This window comes from Hyperolius riggenbachi, chromosome 1 (assembly GCF_040937935.1).
Source record: "Hyperolius riggenbachi isolate aHypRig1 chromosome 1, aHypRig1.pri, whole genome shotgun sequence".
Lineage (NCBI taxonomy): Eukaryota > Metazoa > Chordata > Amphibia > Anura > Hyperoliidae > Hyperolius > Hyperolius riggenbachi.
Window position 1 is genome coordinate 151,060,380 of NC_090646.1, and position 21,987 is coordinate 151,082,366.

Sequence of the window (21,987 nt, forward strand, 5' to 3'; positions counted from 1 at the left end):
GCATCATCCCAGGCTTATGATTGTTTTAGAACATGGAAAACGTCTCGTTTAAGCAGCTACAAAAAGTCCCTTTTGTACGGAGCACAAGAGGATATTTTGACTTGTTCAGACTGATTAGCAAAAGCTTTCGGTTTCCAAGCTTTCCTTGTAAGGGAGGCCGCCCACATCTATCGCATCTTGGTTAGAAGGTCCTGATTTGCAATAAACGTGGTCACTAAGGTGGAGTACATACTATAGGCTGTTAGTCCTTTGTTACCAGAACTAACCACCTGCACCTCTTTAAAGGAAGGAAATAGGAGAGAGTCTCAGAGACACTAGTGTGCACGCCACCAATAGAAAGTTGGGTGGGAGATAAATGTCATGCATTGATTGGGGGGGGGGGGAGAATTTTACACATATTACTTTACTGTTCAGTCAAATGCATATTGGACAACTTGTTAATAAGGAGGTGGGGAATGGGTTTTAGTGAACAGGACAATTTGATTCCACTAAAACACAGCCTGCTTTGATAATGCTCGCAATATATCAAAATAGTCACTGTTAATAGTTGACCACACCTCTATTTCTCTAGCTGATTCTAGACAGATCCAGGCCTCAATATTAGTGTCAGTTACTTGAGAGCAGTGGTGTAGCTAAGGAACTGTGGGCCCTGATGCAAGTTTTTTAATGGGGCCCACCCAAGCACTCTAAGCATAACAATTGACATGGCGCACCAAAACCTGCCAATGGCAACTACAGTGTCAGAGGTGCAAGAAGGGGATGGGGAACAGTTTGTTAATGATTACCACTATTCAAAGTATCTATAGAAGTGATTATTATGAGTGCAGGACCAATAGAAAGCTAATACTGAAATTGAGGCAGGGTCCCTTGGGGCCCCTCTGGCCCAAGGGCCCCGATGCGGTCGCAACCTCTGCACCCCCTATTGCTACGCCCCTGCTTGAGAGGCACAAGTTGATATTGTCTCAGACTTCACAGCCCTCATCAGGTCACAAACTCACAGGCTCCATGCAGGGGCGTAGCAATAGGGGCTGCAGAGGTAGCGACCGCATCGTGGCCCTTGGGCCAGAGGGGCCCTGAAGGGCCCTCTCTCAACTACAGTATTAGCTCTCTATTGGTCCTGTGCTCATAATAATCACTTCTATAGATACTTTGAATAGTGGTAATCATTAACAAACTGTTCCCCATCCCATTCTAGCACCTCTGACACTGTAGTTGCCACTGGCAGGTTTTGGTGCGCTGTATTAATTGTTCTGTATAGAGTGCTTGGGGGGCCTCATTGTAAAACTTGCATCGGGGCCCACAGCTCCTTAGCTACGCCACTGGCTCCATGACTGTCTGCCAGCTATCATCCGTTCCGCTAACCTTAGGGTGTCCTGCCAGAGGCCATTCCACCATGCAGCTTCCTTACAGTCTAAAGGCCTCTTCACACTGAAAATCACAAAATGCACTTCCAACACAATCGCAATGCAAAGAGATTGCAATCTTAGCAATTTTTCTGCAGTTTTCTTTTCATTCAATACAATCACAAACACAGGAAAAAAAATCAGCAGGATCAGGGATGGTCGTAGTCAGCCAACTTCGCTACGCTGGAACTACGCGTAGTTTTACGCAATTACGCTTCGCTAAACTACGGCTTCCAAATCAAATATTCACTTTGTATGAATTTCGTAGAATACGCGTTAAAATACGCAATTACGTGTAGTGCGAAGCGTAGTGTATGCGGATGCTTTTGTCCGTATGCAGAAAATTTTACGCATTAATTCCTCTGTAAATGCTTATACCAGGAACTTTTCTATGCGTACATTCCCCTTTCCAATGCGTACATTTGTAAGCATACAATCGTACGCGGAAAATTAGACGTGAGAAACGCATTCGTAGTTCACTACGCACTACACATGTTAACTACGCATAGTGGGCGTAAGCTACGCGTATCTGTACTTCGCTATGTGTAAATTCGTAAGCGTAGTTTTGAAACTTCACCTACAAACTACGATGCGTAGATGCGAACTACGATGCGTAAATTCGCACTGGCGTAGTTTCTGCTCATCCCTGAGCAGGATCTACACTTGCCTATTGAAGAAAATTTAATTGCATTCAGTGTACAAAGGTTACAGAGTTTTCTATTATCACGGTGGCGCCCTTGAGATCAGCAAAACGCAGGCATTGCAATGTATTCAGCGTGCAAAGGCCCAACAGCAGCATGACACAGTTACTACACACTGCACAAACATTATGTGTATAGCATCATCCACCAGGCAAACCGGGGAGGTGCCTGGGGCCTAGTGAGTGTCAAGGGGCCCAACCTGCCACCTTCTCAGACCTCTCCCACTTCAGCTTACTAAAAAGTCCCCAAATCTACTACTTTGCTTAAGGCCCCATTACATTTTAATACATCTCTGTGTATAATATATGTATATCCTTCCTTCCTATCTATCTATCTAGTACACACACACACACACGCACGCACGCACGCACACACACACACACACACACACACCTATTCTCAAATTAGAGAGGAACCCTAGTCTCTAAATATGAAAGAATCAGTAGTTGATATTTAGGGCATGTTTAAATTGCACGGCATTCTTAAAAAAGAAAAAAAAATATTCATCCAGCAGCATTTTGGTGGTCCCACGCAGTTACACAGAATAGGGCAACACTGCATGGCAACGAGTTGCTATGCAGCATGCCCTCACATTATACAGTGTGAATATGCAGTAACGCAAATGAGGCATTTTATATCCTGTAAAAATAAATGAGTATTTAATCTAAGAAAATAATCTTAAAAGTTCATCATATGTAAAAGACAAATCTTTATATCTTTGTGAAAAACATTAAAAGCGTATAAATACTTTCTTTAAATATATCTATGTGTTTATGTCTTAATGTGCCATTTTGTTAATTTATGATTTTTCACTCCAGTTCATTATTACCACTGTGGATGATATTTTAGTTTATACTATCAGATGTCTTTAGATAGCAGGATAAGGGGTGATAATGTACGATCATGAGCACAAATGCAGTTTAAATCACTAGCGATGTATATCTCTGCGGCTGTGGTGATATATATGTCATTTTGCTGTTAATGATGAACACAATATATTATGCCTACAGAACAGAACGCACAACCATCCAATACAACCCAAGGCTTCATTTACAACTGATGAATGCTTAGCTGTAATTTTGTTTAATGCAAGAACACAAAGATCACTAACAAATGGACATTAACTGCCTGTCTTTCAGTTTTGCCAGCATTGTCTGATTATGTGAAGAGGCGTACATTTAAAAGCGCCGCCAATTGAAATGGGCGCAGTTATCGTGTTAGTTAATTATCGGTAGAAGATACAATAATTACATTTTGCGGCAAGGGTAATTTGGGGCAGTGTGCCGCTATTATTTACTGTGGCTATACCTTCTGGTATACCTGCCCCTTATAGCAGCTTTTCCTCTGGTAATTTGAAATAAATATAGCGGCTATTCTGCCGGTAATTGCTTATAGCTGGGTGGTTATTAATGCAAGTGCCATAGTGATTAATGTTGCGCAGGCAGGGTAATTTGGGTGCAGTCTGCGGCTATTCCTTGGCTATTATTGTGGCTTCACCTTAGTGCAGGCAGGGATAATTTTGGCACAGTGAGCGCATACAAGAACCAACCGGCTAATTTGCAGTTGTGGATTTTAGCAATAGTACTGTACTCGCGCTTGTCTGAGGCACAGCTTATCTTTAATACAATAAAGTCTATTTGTTCTTTTGGGTTTTTCAAGTACATTATGCTCTATTTTGCTTGTAATGTATACTGTTTCAACCTAAGTACCTATGGATGAACAGTATTAATTGTTATATGAAGTGCAGATTACGACTATTAAATGACTGACAAGTTACAAGTTCTGCTTGGCGGCAGTGGATACAGTCTCAGGAATGCGAAATTAGGTGCCAGCAGGTGCCAATAGCTCTGCCCATTGTCAGTGTGACGATTCTCTGGAGAATTATAGCAGGCAGCATTATGCTACAAAATCTACAATCGTTATTTGTGCCATCTGTAAGCCCTATGCTGTAGCTGGGTACAATGTGTTGGTACCCACAATCAGATCTAAGAATTAAGTTAGCTGAAATAAGTGTTTATTTAACGACCAGTGCTTTTACATGTATGCCCACAGACTGACACCAGATACAGCATCAGCTGCAGCGACTCTTCTATTGCCGCTCCACACAGGCAGATTCCCTATAACATAAGCTGTATAGATGTTTTTTCTATTGCCATAGGCAGACTCAGGGAACACAAATAGCTGTAGTGGGTTTCCTATTTCTGCACCCCACAGTCAGACACCAGGGCAATATTATATGTAGCAGCTTTTGTATTGCTGTTCCCTACAAGCAGATGCCAGCGATACCATCAGCGCTGTAGCCAGTATTCTATTGCCTCTCCCCATAGGCAGACACCGTGGACTCTATTAGCTGTAGTACTAGCTTTTCTATTGCCGCTACCCACAGGGAGATGCCATTGGCACTATCAATTAACATGCAACTTATATGATTAATTATAACTATAACTTATTTATATATAAGTGTCAGCCGGTTGGGAGCAGAAAAAGCCGCTAAAACTAATAGTGTCACTGATGTTTGCCTGTAAGGAAAGGCAATAGAACTGCTACAGCACAGAATGGAAGAAATAACGTTAGCCTGCTCAATACAAATACCTTAACAATAAATCAGCTGCAACCCCCTATTTATGGTGAAAGGCAGGAATATTGTAAATATCGGGCATATACCTTGAGGATGGAGCTACAAGCCGATGTTTCTCTCACTGTGGCTACTGGCCGGGCCAACAAGATTTATGTATTCTGCAAGCTGGTGTACTCCAAGAGTGTATAATCTAGCCTGACTCTCTGATCCTCTGCACGCTGAGGAGGTTACCGATCCTCCATGCAGCGATTAAGAACTATTTACAACTGGTGTTTTCTACTAATGAAGTTACCAGCCACTTTACCTTCAACATAGCATTCCAGCTGCGGGAGGTCACCATTGCATTCCAGCTGCGGGAGGTCACGGATCCTCTGCTCTGAGTTTTCTATTGACAAGTTAATCTTCACCATGGCAATTCAGCTACGGGGATATTAACCCTTCAACACCAGCATTTAATACCGATATTTTACTATTTTTTTTTACACTTTGATAGTAAAATATCTTTAAATTTACATTCATAGATATCCTATGATGGAAATTTCTAGTTGCCCAAATTTCCAGGCACCCTTTTTTTGGCATCTGCTTCTGCCTGTGGGGAGCAGAAATAGAAAAGCCGCTAATTGTGTCACCAGTTTCTGCTTGTGGCGGGTAGCGGCAATAGAAAAGCTGCTACAGCTAATAGAGTTTATCTGTTTGTCTATGGGGAAAGGGAATAGAAGAACGGCTACAGCTGATGTTCTCCCCGGCACCTGCCTGTGGGGAAAGGCAACAGAAGAGCGGCTACAGCTGATGTTCTCCCCGGCATCTGTCCCAAGAAATATCGGGAGCATAGTAAGATACAAGAAAGTGTGTAGATACGTTTTTAACAGGGATTAAATATTGAGTGTGAAGAAAGATCTGTGTTTAAGGTGGGCGCGATAAAGATAGTGTTAAAAGGAGTTAAATAAGTGTAGCCGCAAAACATCAAAGCCTCTTATACTCTTAAGAGAGCCATAGCCGCAGGCACAGATGCGAGTTACAGCGGCATACACACTTAGCCGTTTAATGCGCCCATTTTACACAGTCTGCGCCGGGACTGAGAGATATAGCCGATAAATACATTAGCAGAATAGCCGCGCCCATTTCAACTTGCGCTTCAATTAACTGATCCGGTGAAGCGACGTTAAAGTGGATCCGAGATGAACTTTTACTCATTGTATAATTGTGTTCCTTTCCTATTGTTTATAGGGCATTCCTCAAGCCAAATACTTTTTTGTTTTTGTTTTAATACTCTAATTCCCTATAAACTAAACAAGCCACGCCCACAGGTTTTCAGAGAGCCAAGGCACTTTCAGACAGTAGCAAGGGCTCATGGGAGCTCAGTCTGGGCAGGAGGAGGGGGAGGTATTACTAGTCAGAGATTTCAGAGGCAGAGGGGAGGAGGGAGGAGGAGGGGGGATTAGGTTTTTCTGCTCAAGATGCAGATAAGTCTGCCTCTGTGTAATGTTTACAAACAACATGGCTGCTGTCATTGTATCACAGGAATAAATTGTAATTATCTGCTCAGCTGGATGCACTGGCAGACAGCTGTTTGACCATTCCTCTAGTCTGTGGGCTGCAGGTCTCTGCAAGAGAGACCTGTTTTTCCATTACAAGTTTCTGGTCTGTTCTGCTGCTGAGGAATTTGCATACACTCGTTATGCAAATCCCCTACCTGCCTCCTTTGATGACTGGCAGTATAAAGAGCTATGTTTCCCAGAGTCCTTTGCTGGTCATAAGGATTTCTTCCTGTGAAACACTCCTGGAGGAGTGTCAGCCTTGCTCTTTTGTTGAAGATTAGCTTAGTGTAATTCCTGGAACTGCACTAGGCAGGTTCCCTAGTGCAGTTAGGATTGCATATCTGTTTTGTTTGTCTGTTGCAATTGTCCTGTCCCAGCGGTGGTCGACAGGAAATCGTTCTGTGTGTCTGGGTGCTAACCGGAACAGCGGTTGTTACTGGTAGCCCCTTCTGATCTGTCTTCCTGGATCGCACTCGCTTGCGCTAGTGCTGTGGATCCTTCTGGTCTGCTACTCTCTTGCTGTACTTGGATCGCACTAGCCTCTTGCGCTAGTGCTGTGGATCCTTCTGTCCTGTCATCCTGGATCGCACTAGCCTCTTGCGCTAGTGCTGTGGATCCTTCTGTTCTGTCTTCCTGGATCGCACTAGCCTCTTGCGCTAGTACTGTGGATCCTATCTCTCACTTATTCCTGTTTTCGTGTATCTGTCTTGTCTGCTACAAACGCTTGCTGGAGGCTCGGTGAGGTAACCGTTAAGCAAGCACTCGCGTTCTCTGTTTCATGTTTGTCTGTCGGTGCTTAGTTAGGCGTGCTTGTCTCTGTTGTGCTTCTCACGCGGAGACCGCACATAAACGCGTGCACTGTTGCGAATGAGTGCGGTGTTCGCGTTTAGTTAGCGTTTGTTATTTTCCTTACCTTCTCATTGTATGATTTGCTGTGCCTTTGCTACTCTCGTGCTCTGCCTTGCTGTAGCCTTGTGTCACCTCTGGCAATCGCCTTTCTCGTGATTGCGTTTCTACTTCATATCTGCTGTTGTGTATGCACCGTCGCGGGTTGGCGACTAGTTTGGTGCACACACATACAATTTGTCCCTTTGCTTAATCTCATTCGCAATCGCTTCTCAGGCGATTGCGTTCTCACTCGGTTTCCTTTGTTGTGTGTCCGCCGTCGCAGGTGGCGGCTGTATTGGTGGACATACATACATTCCTCATCTGTGCTTATTCAGTCTTGTGTCGCTGTTCGCAATCGCCATCTCTGGCGATTGCCTTCTTACTTTGTCTTCATGGTTGTGTGTTCATCGTTGCAGGGTGGCGACTAGTTTGGTGGACACACATACCATCTGTCGCTTTGATCTCTCTCTTTCAGGGCTATCTTGCCTTGCGTTTCTTCCCTTCGTGCAATTCCTGTCTGGCATGTGTGGCAGGGCAGAGGAGCTGTTCCTCTGCACTGCACAGCTCCACCTGTCGACAGGAATTTCCCTCTACAGGTGCATTGCACCTTTTGCTGGGTTCCCTCAAAATACACGCTTGTGGAGGATTTCCGCAGTGTCAGCGCACGTCTTGTGCGCTGATCACGGAGAGAATTCCACACTCGTTACATAAATAATCATATTCTATTGAAGCTGTAGCAAGAGCTTATAGGAGCTTAGTCTAGGCAGGGGGAGGGGGAGGTGTTACTAACCATTGATTTCAGAGGCAGAGGAGAGGAGGGAGGAGGAGGGGGTACTGCATGTACTCACAGGTAAGCTGATAGTATCTCCAGCTCTCAGCCTGTGACAATGTGACTAACAGAACATGGCTGCCCTCGTTGGGTCACAGGAATAAATATTTATACACTGTTAAAGAGGTTTGCAGCTAGATTTGCTGTGTAAACTATCTAATCTTTAGATAAGATATATAGACAAGTTACATGTTATAGTTAGTTTTTCATCTCAGATCCGCTTTAAGAAACATTAGGCTCATAGTGAAATTCAGCCTTTGTTGAGAACCTGTTCAGTTCAGCTCTTAACATTGCTAGTATTAAAGGAAAACATTATTTCAACTTGTTTGCTTTGTTTTTAGCACATATAAAACATAGGCATCCCACTGAGTTTCTAAAAGAAGGCCAATTGCTCCTACAGTCATAAGATACATACCTGGGTGATCCTACACAGCTTGATCAGGGAAGGGTCCTAGAAGTACAAAAGATCTTCCCCTTCTAAATTATAGACTTATAAATTATATAGACTTCTTATTGTGCTCCAAGGGATTTTTATAGCCTTTGCCATTTTTATCTGTCTAATGCTCGTTTATCTGTCTGATGACTCGTTCCTATCCACAACTTTAACTAGGTGATATGTTGCCATTGCCCTTCTAACCATAGCTGATTGCTTGCTTTCAGTTGAACTACCAAGCACTGCAATAGTTGTTTTATTCTGAATCAGTGAAATTTAATACAGCTGATCGCGGTTGAAAACAAGTTAGCTTGGTATGCAAGAAACATTTTTTGTTTTTTGTTAGTTACACTAGCTTGAATTTCCAATATTTTATTTTTTCGGGAGGTGGTGATCCTGTATACATCTGAGGGAATAATATATATATATATATATATATATATATATATATATATACATATACATGCACACACATATCACAAGTTACGGCTATTACATCTTTCACTTGGTTGTTTTTAGTTGTATTGAGGAAATACAACCGGAAATTTTTTTGGGTTGTGTGATTTATTTCAGACTGCACAGTAACAAAATATGAAGGTGGTGATTCTTTTCTATACCTGCTTATAAATAGCAGGAGTCTTGCGTAGTTATGTTTTACTATGTACTGAGCGGTTGTGAACTGCAGAGGACTGCAGAGAGACTCAAAAATTTAGACTTATCTGCTTTGCTCTTGGCTATTCAAGGTGTGAAGACCTATTGTAATAACTATAGAAAGGGTAGTCATTCTTGCCAAACAACTACTGTGTTACGACGGCCATACAGTGCACAGGGCAATACTCGATTATCAGGACTTTTTGTTATTGGATTAATGTGTTCATGATTTATATTTCCAAAACAGGCAAACTGAACGAGCAGTAATCGTCACTAAGGAAACCAAGATGATCATAGCTCCATTTTATCCCGGTAACATTAGGAGTGAAACAAGGCGCTGGCACATTATAGTGAAATGTCATTAACGTGATCCTATTTCCACTCCGTAAGATAAAGCTAAGCAGAAGCAGAGCAAGGGAACGGATACATTTAGCTCCCGCCTTGTTTTCCAGCAATCAGGAGAGCTTGGGTCTCTTCTAACCAAGATATGCAACGCTGATGTGCGGCCATGTGTCAGACAGCTATGATTCCTATCGACTTACCTCCACCACTTCCCTATACATTATGGCTGAAGTCATCCACTACGCTTTAGAATTCATTGCAAGCCTGACATCATCCAAAAAGGTTAAATTGAAAATGTTTGGCCCTTAATTTATATGCTACAAATAATATGACAAAAGGCTAGCTCCATTCCAGCTTCTTAGATCTTAATAACACACCGTTTTCCTATCCAGTGGAAAGAAATGGAATCCCCCACTGTCCTTTAAAGGGAGCAAATAAAACACATTGTCAGGTTCTAACACAGCTAACGCCTAAAAGGCTCGGGCCATCCCCCTCTCGCATCCACAGCGTAGTAATTCTCTTAGAGTCAGGCTAACCATTCTACCCCACATCTAATTATTTTCTGCACTGCTGTGCAATACACTGCTGGGTCATTTACAGCATCATAAAGGGATAAATAAAGCCCTAAATCATGAACATCTTTATAAACAAACAAACAAACAAAAAAGCACTTTGCAGAGGTCACGTGCCACCACATGTGTAAGTTACTTACAGTTTACATAAGCCACACTATAATGCATGGCCACACCATCTAAGTATGCCTTTTAACAGAAAGAATTGAATTGCAGAATAAATACTCAAGATTGGAATTCCAGTTCTGTGTGTCTCCAGCAAAAATGATGCACTGATTAGTTTATATGCCCAAGCATGCTAACTCCAAGTCTGTCAAGATTTCACAATTTTTTTGTTTTTCACAAAAGAAAAAATCTTCTGTTTAATAGTTAACTGTTTATGCAAATCAGCTGAGGTGACTTCAGTGCAGAGATTGCTAAACTTGCTGTGAATTCTCCCTTTTCTAAGCACAGCACTGACATCACCAGAAAGCTATGACTCCCATGAAGACACATTTTTTTGGGAGAAACTAGCTATGGGAATGAAGCAACCATGAATACATTCTGTAGTATGTATGTATGTTACTTCAAAATACAAATGTATAATAATTTGTTTCCTGGTTTTTGTTTTTCTGTAGTGCAACCCAACACTTCCTGAAGCAGTCATCTTATCCACATGGTGATGGAATTCCTCACTTGCCTGAGACTGTTGTTGCATATCAGCAACCCAGTTTTGTAAGAAGTATCTTTTTGTCTCCCTGGTCTCCTGGCACCTGGATTTCATTCACCGGACACCCCTCACTTTCTAAACCATTGAGTCAACTACTGTACATGCAGTAGGCCAGTGTTATCTGGCCACCATGAGAAGCTATCTTCACTCAGAGGTCATCTTCGAGCACAGAGCTAGACATACACTGTGATTGTTTAGCAAGCTTGCCTAGGGAATGCAGGTTGCCCAATGGTGCAACGCGTGTTATTTGAATAGCCAAGTACCTGCGCACAGCACTTTTACAGATGTTTCCTGAATATGCTACTTAAACTAAAGCAGGTGATTTTGAGAAGGAGTTGGGTTCTGTGGACTGCTGAAAGAGCACCCAAGGCAGTCCTAAAGCCAAAAAAACCCCAGATAATTACCTAAGAAGAGGTAAGGATCCAGAGGATTCCCATGTCCTCCTGCAGACCACCGCCAGGACCCCTCTGATTATTGCCACCATGCTCCTCTTCATTCACGAGCATAGCTGTGCTGCACCTGCGAGAGTAGGCCATGCCTGGGCAGCCGCACAGAGCCGCTCATGGACAAGGCTTAGGCATGAAGAGGAGTGTGACCACATAACATATCTGACAAGCTCTTGCCTGATATGTTCTGGGAAATTGGAATCCAAGCATGGCAACGGTGGTGGCCAGGATGACCTGGGAAGCCTCTGCACGATCCAGAGGCTTCCCTCTTAGGCAACTATCGGTTTTGTTTTATTTTCATATTTTTTGCCTCTACACTTTAATGCAAAATCATCATATTATTCAGACTGCAAGGGAATGGGGCACAGATTGTAATTCTCTAAAGATTTCAGCTCACAGTACCAAAAGGTTGGCATGGGAGCTCCTAACTGGATCATTAAAAACTGATTTACTTGACAAAGGAGGAGCTCATATACAGAGACAAATGAGTTCTGTCATTGAATACCTCTCACAATTAGGAGAACCTACAAGATCGGGCTTGGGTATTATTATGTGTGTGTGTAATCTACCATTATGGAAAGTGACTGCCTGTGTCACAGTGGATAGCTTCTTACACGCTGAATATTGGACATTAACTCAGTTTTACCTTATACACAGAAATGCATTCCAGTCTATACTGATGGTTATCTCCCTTTCTACAGAGCTGCCTGTTTTTAATATTCACTTTAGCACTGGAGTTCTGGTAGAAGACCTTAACAGACAATTTCACAGTAGTTTTCGTAGCCCATTTTTCCTAGTTATCAACATTGTTCACTGACACAGGGATTACAATTGAAAGCACACATTTCATCGGTTGCTCGGCAACGTTTGTGGAAACATCAGATTACTGAAAGGACTGAAGGTCTGGCCAATCGCTTACAGAGCCGAATTGAAAGAAACAAAATGTAGGCAGCTGTTTCCTGGATCACATACAACGTGAATGCGGCATCTCGGCTTATACAAATTTAAACAAGTTACGATACATTTAATTTAGAGAAGCACACTAGCGCATGGATACTTTGGCATTTAAAGCACAGCGGATTTAGACTGGGCCCTTACATCAAATTTTCCATCATTTACTTAAATCAGCATTGTTGAGGACCAAAATAATTATGGGGCCTGCAGATCCTGAGGATGAAAGTCACAAGAGCTTTAAGAAATATGATAAATATGTGAGACTTTTCCTAGTTCAAGATGTTTGGTAGGTTTGTGCATTAGAGGTGCAGAGAGGATATGCTGATTGCATCTGAACATAGCCTGTGGAGTTTTTCCATAATGGTGCCCATCAGGGATACAATTTTGGTTGTTCAATCTTTCCAAATCTATGTAGTAGAAGGGTAAACTAAGTAAATATACTTGCATAGATGCTTAAAGGAAACCTTAAAGAGAATCTGTACTCTAATATTCTTACAATAAAAAGCATACCATTCTATTCATTATTTTCTCCTGTGCCCCTCTGTGCTGTTTCTGCCACTCTCTGCTGCAATCCTGGCTTGTAATTAACAGTTTTAGGCAGTGTTTACAAACAAACTAACCAGCTTCTAATAGGCTCAGCTAAGCATAGTGTGTGAGTCATTCAGAGTGTGCAGGGGGCCTGCAGAGGGTGTGTATCGCTTCTACCAATCACAAGCAGCCCTGCACATTCCACACAATCAAGCCTTAGCCCGACAAACAGGACAGAGGAAAGATACATTGATTTATTACAGAGACAGTGCAGTTAGGAAAGACTGCAGTAAGCCAGAGCAGATTAGAACAGGCATAGGAACTTATAGGATAGAAGAACTAAGGCTGAAAAATTTGTTACAGAGTCTCTTTAAGTGACCGAAAGGCGTTCCCATCTGGGGCTTCTTTCAGCACCCTGTAACTCTTCAAGCCCCTTGCTGTCCTTGTCCGCTGCTGTGCCCATCTGAAAGCTGTCCAACTGAGCCCTGTCACCGTCTACTGCAATTCTTGATTATGCACCAGTTGCTGGGGGCATTCTGCCCGTGCCGGGTCTTGATCACTCTCCCATTGCCGGGTGCATTCTGCTCATTCGCAGTCCGCTAAACTTTCAACTTCGTATGGTCAGAATGCTCCTGACTACAGGGCCACAATGGAGGCCAGGGCTATGCATGTGCAGTAGTTTCCGACAAGACTGAAAGCGGATCCGAAATGAAAAACTAACTATACCAAGTAACTTGTCTATATATGTTATCTAAAGTTTAGAGAGTTTACACAGCATAGCTATCCGCAAGCAGCTTCAACAGTTTATGAATATGTATTCCTGTGATACAATGAGGGCAGCCATGTTCTGTTTGCTACATTGTCAAAGGCTGAGAGCTGGAGATGCTATCAGCTTGCCTTCAGCCCCCTCCCCTCCTCCCCCTGCCTCTGAAATCACTGGCTAGTAACTTTCCCCTCCCTAGACTGAGCTCCCATAGGCTCTTGCTACTGTCTGAAAATGCCAAGGCACTGTGAAAAGCTGTGGGCGAGGCTTGTTTAGTTTATAACGAATTAGAGTATTAAAACAAAACAAAAAAAGTATTTGGCTTGAGGAGTGCCCTATAAACTATATGAAAGGAACACAATTATGCAATGAGTCAAAGTTTATCTCGGATCCACTTTAATCAGACAGCTTTAAGATGGCAAGCAGCAAACCAGGAGGACAGCAAGGAACCTACAGGGGGCTGGAAGAAGATAAGTTAAATTGAATGCCTTTGTCATTTAAAGAGAACCTGTACTGAGTAAAATTATTTAAAATAAACACATGAGGTAACTTCAAATGAACATTACATAGTTACCTTGCCATCAGTTCCTCTCAAAAGCTCACAATTTTCTTCTTACAGTGATCCCTTCCAGTTCTGACAACATTTTGTCAGGACTGAAATATATCAGTTGCTGTCAGTTATATATCAGTTGCTGTCAGTTACAGCTGAGAGGAGAACTAATGTGTCCATGTTTCCCTATGGCTCAAGTGGGCGATGTTACAGTTTAACAGTGTGCTGACCAGGAAGCTGTTATGGGGCAATAGCCATTTTCAGAATGGAGGACGGAGAATTCTATTGATCACAGTGGACAAACAGGATGCAGGAGAGGAAAAATAGATTGATGAGTAGACTACACAGGAGGTAAGTATGACTTGTGTATGTTTATTTTGACTTTTAAAGTTCAGTTCAGGTTTTCTTTAAGGTTCCCTTTAAAGGTAGTCTCTCCTTCAAATTACACAGAAGTTGTACGAATGTTTCCTTAATGGGTACATTTAAATTATAATCTATTATAGAGGAAAAATATTTTATAACTTCCTGTAGCTGGGGAGTAGGGCAGCCTCTCCAAAAATGACAAATGAATTATTTGTTTTTTAATTTGGGAAGTATGAGAATCCACCACTAGTTTCAATAGCTGACCCTCATTTCCTGTTCCCAGGATTATGGCTTTTCCACATAGGTCCCAGGGACAGTGAGGGTTAATCTCCTCACTTACTTTCATTGCAAGGTATGCTTCACTATATAGTCACATCAGAAATGTAACTTTTTTAGTAGTGTGTGTAAGGATCCTACAGCAAAGGAATTTAGCTATGAAAATAGAAACATTTTGTAGTAGGAAACAAAGTCATAGTTAAAGGGAACCTTAACTGAACGGGGGGTAAAGAGTTTCACTTACCTGGGGCTATTACCAGCCCCCTGCAGCAGTCATGTGCCCTCGGCGCCGCTCTGGAATCCTCTGGTCCCCCGCTGTCACTTAGTTTTGTTTTTGACGACTCACCAGTCGCCGGCCGCCGTGCGTATTATTGGACGCATTCACCAATGCAATTAGCGCTATTGCGGACCGCAACGCGTACAAAAATACGCGTTGCCGCATTCCGCACGCGTAGATATACGTGTATTTTTGTACGCGTTGCGGTCCGCAATAGCGCTAAGTGAAAGGTAAGTGAAACTCTTTACCCCCCCGTTCAGTTAAGGTTCCCTTTAAAGATGAATCAGTTCATTTCAGCGCATATGATTTGAGCCCCGTCGCCTGGCTACTGTGCTGCTGTCACCTCAATGTGTGAGTTACAGTAAACTACTTGACATTTCTTCCTCTTGCTGATTTCTAATGCAGCCGGGAAACTTATATAAAAATGGAAGACATTTAAGTGTTTGATGTAAAGCATACTTTTTTATTAAATTTTCCAAAGAAAATACAAGAGTGACAGGCCTTTTGCAATATTTGGACACACAAAAGTTGAGATTTGACCTTAAGGGCCTGTACACACTGCTGCGCTTGCGCTGCGTTTTTAAAAACGCATGCGTTTTTAAAATCGCAAGGTCTTTTGAAAAAGAATGAAAATCGTGATGACTTGTACACACTGGTGCGATGCGTTTTTAGAAAAACGCAATCGCAGTGCCTGTTGCGCTTTTTTATGGGCTCTTTCACATCAGAGCTTGCGTTGGAGAACGCTCAAAGCATACGTTTTGTTGTATGCGTTTTGATATGCGTTGCACTGCAGTGAGTGTGCGTTTTTAATCCGTTTTCAATGCGTTACAGCACATAGAAAAACGCAGGTAATTTTTTTTTCTTTTAGTTTTCAACTTTCTACATTGTTCCTCTGTTGCATTCTGGGACTGATTGCCTGCGTTAACGGATTAAAAACGCGCATAGTGTGCGTTTTACATTGACTAACATTGTAACGCATAAAGCTAGCGTCGGCCGAAAAACTGCGCCTGGGTGCAGTGTAATGCAACGCATAAAAAGGCTGCGTTATATGTGAAAGCTAAAATGAAAGTCTATGGACTTTCATTTCACCTTGGGTAACGCAAACTTTACCCTTTGCGTTGAAACGCAGAAAATCTGCCCTAATGTGAAAGAGCCCTAAGCGCAGCGCATGAAAAACGCATTAAAAACGCATGTGCTTGCGTTTTTGCCTGCGTTTTTCAGAAGTCAGTATCCCAAAAGACTCTGCAATCTCCTGATTCCTGTTGAAATGTAAACTAGAAAAAAACCAAAGGATTCTTTAGCCAATCAGCAATTACAAGAAAAACGCAAACGCACAAAAAACGCAGGCAAAAGCGAATGCGTTTTTAAAACTACATGCACTTTAAAAACGCATGCGCTTGCGATTTTGCTTGCGTTTTTCAGTGTGTACAGGCCCTTAATGTTAACCCAGACTAGCTACAGTATACAAGGCAGTTTTGCATCTAGGGCGACGGTGTAAAAATTGCACCCCCCTCCATGGAGCCCGGCATAGCTGCCCACAGTATACAGTACAGACCAAAAGTTTGGACACACCTTCTCATTCAAAGAGTTTTCTTTACTTTCATGACTATGAACATTGTAGATTCGCACTGAAGGCAGCCAAACTATGAATTAACACATGTGGAAGTATAGTACATATATACAACCAATGAATCCGGTGCGCAGGTCTTCAATTGTATAGTATACCCCCTAAAATAAGGGGGGGAAGGCTGGGTGCAAAATTTCTTGAACTAGTACACTATAAACGTGCAAAACTTTATTACTTCAAAGCTTGCAGTGGATATAAACTGGTTCCCCACACCCCTGCAAAACCCATTCAAATCCCCCAGACACACTGGTTTCCATAAGGAGCGCTCCTATGAACATGCACACTCACTTCCACACCACATATATAATCATGGACGTCCAGTCCTTTTTAAGTTTTGTGTGAACCAAGCTGGGCCATACAAGTCCGCTGGGCGTACAGTATCAATTGGGCCTTCTTATAAGAGCACCTAAAGTCCTGTATGATAGAGCACCCTCACTCAGATGCAATTCCACGTGCTCACCGACTCCAACTTACTCCTCTTGGCAGAGTCCAATTATATGCGCATTTCACACTAACTGCAGGTAAGCTTCCAGATATAGCATCTTACTCCTGGTAATATCGGCTGAATGTTTAACTGCTACAACTATCCAGTGTGCTGGACAGTTGTAGCAGTTAAACGGGGTGGGGGAGTATATAGTATATATCCTGACAGTATATATCCTTTGTCTGTCTTAGGGCCCACTTACACTGTGTGCATTGAGTCACAATGGACATTATTCCTCTGGACCATAACCATTGAGTGTGGAAAAGGGGGAGGGGAAGGTTCCAAGGGAGTAACCGAGTAACATGCGTATTTACAGTGGCAGTGAAGAATACTTTCATTGGATCAGTGAATATCGATGTATACTTCACTGCATAATCACACCGCATGTCTCACATGCAATGCAACTGTTCAGCAGTGTTATGATGGTATTGCAATGCAATGTGCACACTGCAAAAGGATGAAGCAGGTGGTTTCGGTGCATGGTGCTCAGTGCCAGGTGCGGAAACTAGGCGCCCCATAGCACTCATGTTATACTGCACGGGGGGAGGGGGGGCGTAAGGGTTCGGGATTCCGGCGATCATCAGATCTCCCTCCGAGTTGCGACAAGAAGAGGGAATAGTATTTTACACCGCCGGGGATGTGAGCTGCAGCATGGTGAGACGTCATTCGACTCGCACTGCGCCCAGCTCACCGGTATATACGTACGTCTAAAGCAAAGGAAATTAGCTATAAAAATGGAAACATTCTTTAGCAATAGAGAAGACATAGTTAAAGATGAATCAGTTCATTTCAGCACATTTAATTTGGGCACCGTCGCCTGGCTACTGTACTGCTGTCACCTCAATGTGTGCATTACAGTAAACAACTTGACATTTCTTCTCCTCCTGATTTCTGATGCAGCTGGGAAACTTATATAAAATGTTAGTTATGTAAATGTTTGATGTGGAGTATAAGTTTTTCATGTGACAGGCCGTGCGCCTTGTGTAAGGCCCGGTTCAAATGTTCCATTCGCAGATCGGAACGGATACTACTGGACGTGAATAGATCCAATGTTAACCTATGGATCCGTCCCACATCTGTTTTGTTCAAATGGATCTGTTCCGCATGATCTGCTGAATGGAATGCAAGTTTACTGCAGTAACAATATTCCTGGACCACTGAGCCCAGCGGAACCGAAACTGATCCTGAAGCGCTGCACTTGGGGCAATGAGAAAACAGACCGTTTCTTTACACTGAAGAAACAGACCGTTCTAAGGGACAAAATCCACTTTTTGGGTGGGGGGCTGGGGGGTGTGGGAAAATGGAACGGAAGCAGCGGAACGAAGCGGCAACGGAGTGAAAATGGATCCGACTAACCGATGATCAGATTGATCCGTTTTTGGCAACAGCGTGAAAAGAGATCCGATCGACTGGTGATTAGATCTGTTTTCACAGATCCGTTTGCCACTCCAACGCAAGAGTGAACAGGGCCTAAGGGTACACAAAATGAACCCCTTATCCTTGGTGGGCTTTATGGAAAGTTCACGTAGAAGCTTAATACAAAAATGCAGGCACCATAAAAGCACTTTCATGTAGTTGCCATACCTTCTTTGCAATTGTGTTGCTAGAGTTCTGCACTCCTGCCCTCTCATTGCCCTATAGCCTCATCTACACGCGTAGATGAGGCTCCGATCCAATTAGCCGCCAGATTGCCTCTTCCGCATCCCCGTGCGTACCCGCCGTGTCCCTGCTCGCCCGCGCGTGCGTTGGATTCGATTCCCCCGCTCGTCCCCGCCAGCGCCGCTTATCTTCCGCTCGATTCCCTGCCATTGTCCCCTCACAGGGAACGAGCAGGGAATCGGCAGTGGCAAGATCCGACCTGTCGGACCTTATCAATCGAGCCGCACCAGCAGCTCGATTGATAAGGAACATCGGAGCCTCATGTACACGTGTAGATGAGGCTTTGGATTGGGCTTACAAATACTTCTTCTATCCAAGTTGGCAACAGAAGTGCACTATTGCCCAGGAGGATGGCAGGAGGCAGAAATCTTAAGAGGACATATTTACACGTTAAAACTGTGGGTTACCAGGGGGATAAAGTCTGGTTAGGATCTGACTACAGCCATGTTTTTATGGATAGATCAGCTAAATGAAGACACCTTACGTTGTTTGCAACAATGTATATTTAGATTTAAAGTTCCTCCAGCTACTGGGCTCTCTTTAAAGAAGCAAAATAGAAGTGGTATAAAAAACAGATGTGTAGTTATGCATCAATATAGTACTGTTAAAAGACACATCTGGCGTGCAAAAGTACATATGGTCACAGAGAGTCGAAGTTGTCTAAACAAATGAGAAAGAGGGTTCTAGCAAAGTAAATTTAGCTTGTATGACAAAATAAATATGAGAAAAACAGGTCACATTTACATGATAGAAGGGTTCAGCTGTGTTTTTCTTCCATATTTCTCATAACCTCTACACAAAACTTCATACAAAACAACAAAAATTGCCAAATCAACAAAACATCCACAGCACAACCACACTGCGTAAGGGACTAGATTACATTACCAAGATGAATAAATCCTGCTTGTTCTTTCTTACTAAGTTCCTAATATGTTAGTTGTCACTTAAACATGACCACATTTCTCACAATGTACATCGGAACACTCGTACACATAGTTTGACTTAAGATTTTATAGATCCTCAAAATGATAATCCATTAATACTGTATAAATCCAAATCTTTGGTGGGGCTGTGGCATTGCAACTCATTGTAATATTCATTCTCATTTTAATATATATTTCTTTATGAAAGAATGTCGTTTGAGATATATATATATATATATATTGTAAATAATATTAAATAATCCTCATTCATGCAGAAAAACTTGTATTAACTTAATAGATCAGGAAAGTCAAGAGGCTCCACTTTTATTATATATATTACCTGGATAAAATATTTGCTCACCTAAACTCTTCTCCAAACATTTTGAAAGGATTAAAGGGGTGTATGTTTATGTTTTTCCAGATAAAGGAGTTCTAATATGGTTGAAAGCTGGATCCAAAAATAGTCTCCTGTGATTAGAAGTGCCTAAAGAGACAGTGGTGGTGAGAGTGAGAACTTGTGACATACTACCCTCCCTCCATTGGTTCTCTGGCCTACAACATTTGGTTTTGTGGTAGAACGCTTGTGAGTGTAACCATGGGGCTGCTTTTCATATCTATAGATTGATTTTATTTGAACATGTGGCTTTATTCCAAAGTCAGCAGGCATCCTGAGTCTGTTTCAGGTCACTGGAATGACAGTTGTAAGGACTAGCTCCTGCCCCAACCCCCAACTAAACCAAACATTAAAGAGAACCCAAGGTGTGTTTAAAGAATGTTATCTGCATACAGAGGCTGAATCTGCCTATACAGCCCAGCCTCTGTTGCTATCCCAAACCCCACTAAGGTCCCCCTGCACTTTGCAATCCCTCATAAATCACAGCAGGCTGTGAGGCTGTGTTTACATCTGTAGTGTCAGTTGCAGCTGCTCCCCCACCTCCTGCATAGCTCCGGTCCCTGCCCCCGTCCCTTCCCTCCAATCAGCAGGGAGGGAAGGGATGCAGGCGGGGACTGGAGTTCTGCAGGAGGCAGGGAGAGCAGCAGACTGACACTATAGAGATAAACACAGCCAGCTCTGACAAGCTGTTTGTCAGCAGGGTGGCTGTGATTTATGAGGGATTGCAGAGTGCAGGGGAACCTTAGGGGGGTTTGGTATAGCAACAGAGGCTGGGCTGTATAGGCAGATCCAGCCTCTGTATGCAGATAATATTCTTCAAACCCACCTCGGGTTCTCTTTAAGGTTACGAGTGGTGTTGCGCCTAAGATTAAATGTTGCTGCTGAGTCTAGATATTTGGGTATCCCAATCCCAAAAAGAAGAAAATAAAATTCAATTAAATATCAGACTGCGCTAAGTTTAAATCTGATGAACCAATTTATTGTATAAAATTAAAATTAATTAAATAAAATAGCCAATAGCTAATATTGAATATTCCTTTAAAAGTCTTGCTGACATTGGACCAACTATTTTGTGTCTCAGCAAGCTGCTGCCCCCAAACCTGATCTGTTGAGAATCAATATCCCTCAATATGGGCCTTATTAATTGCTGTATAACAGTGAGTGTCTAATCTTCATAGAAGTTGAATTACTATTGCTGTTGTATTGATATCCGTTTGGCTCACAGAGAGCAGCTATATTTCATATTGTTGAAAAGGAATCTCTTGCAATCTACTGTAAATTAATTTATAATCTAGATAATAATTAGATTATAAATTAATTTACAGTAGATTGCAAGAGATTCCTTTTCAGTCCCACCTCCTCCTGCAGACACATGGTTTCTACTGAAATGCAGGGATTCTGGTAAAAGGAGTCTGACATCTGTAGTTCTTCCTACTTTGTGTACTACACAATCACTCCAGATTGCCCCATCCACCAAATGATCTCACAGAGAAGATGCAAGTAGTAGTTCGAAGGAAAGCACATTTAGCTCATGAAAAAGGTCTTCTGTGCATGACTTCTATTCACACAGTGTCTATTCACGTATAATGATTGTCAATATAATTTGCCTTATTCAGTATTTCAGTTTAGCTTTAGCTGGCTTTTTAACAGTCTGCTCTTCCTTAAATTGGACCTGAATTCTTGCACTGCACAGCAGGAAAACATATAGAAATGCACCCTGTATGTACTTGGAAAGTTTAGCCTGTCTAATTACCCCTTATCTGTGGCTAATCATCGTTATTTGATACTTCATCTGTGTCAGCTGACTGCCACAGCAGAGAGCTCATTTGTCAATACAGGATGTTAACAATATGTCTGCTTCCATGAAAGCAGGAAGTAGACAAACTGCAAATTTATTGCAGGATTTGTAGCCGCTGTAACAAAGAAATGTTTTTCTTTGAAGGTTATTATGCTGTTGCTTATCTTTTAGAGCAGAGAGGAAGTTCTGAGTTCAGGTCCGCTTTAAATATATATAGATACATTTGACTACAAAAGAGATAAGCAGCGCAGGAGCTGATCGAGATCAAGCAGAAATCAATTTTCACATTTGTTATTCGGTC

At 42.4% G+C, this 21,987-nt stretch overlaps 1 protein-coding gene across 16 annotated transcripts in view; it reads right to left on the reverse strand.

Annotated features, from left to right (window-relative positions):
• The window catches only part of TENM3 (teneurin transmembrane protein 3), a 1,708,801-nt gene that overhangs the window by 641,204 nt on the left and 1,045,610 nt on the right, over positions 1 to 21,987 (reverse strand). Inside the window, exon 1 of one of the 16 annotated variants that reach the window (XM_068278764.1) lies at positions 19,856 to 19,874. The exons of the other annotated variants lie outside the window; for them this stretch is intronic. The gene's annotated coding sequence lies outside the window, so the exon portion shown is untranslated. Of the gene's footprint in view, positions 1 to 19,855; positions 19,875 to 21,987 lie in introns of those variants that run through there. 16 annotated transcript variants of the gene reach the window in all.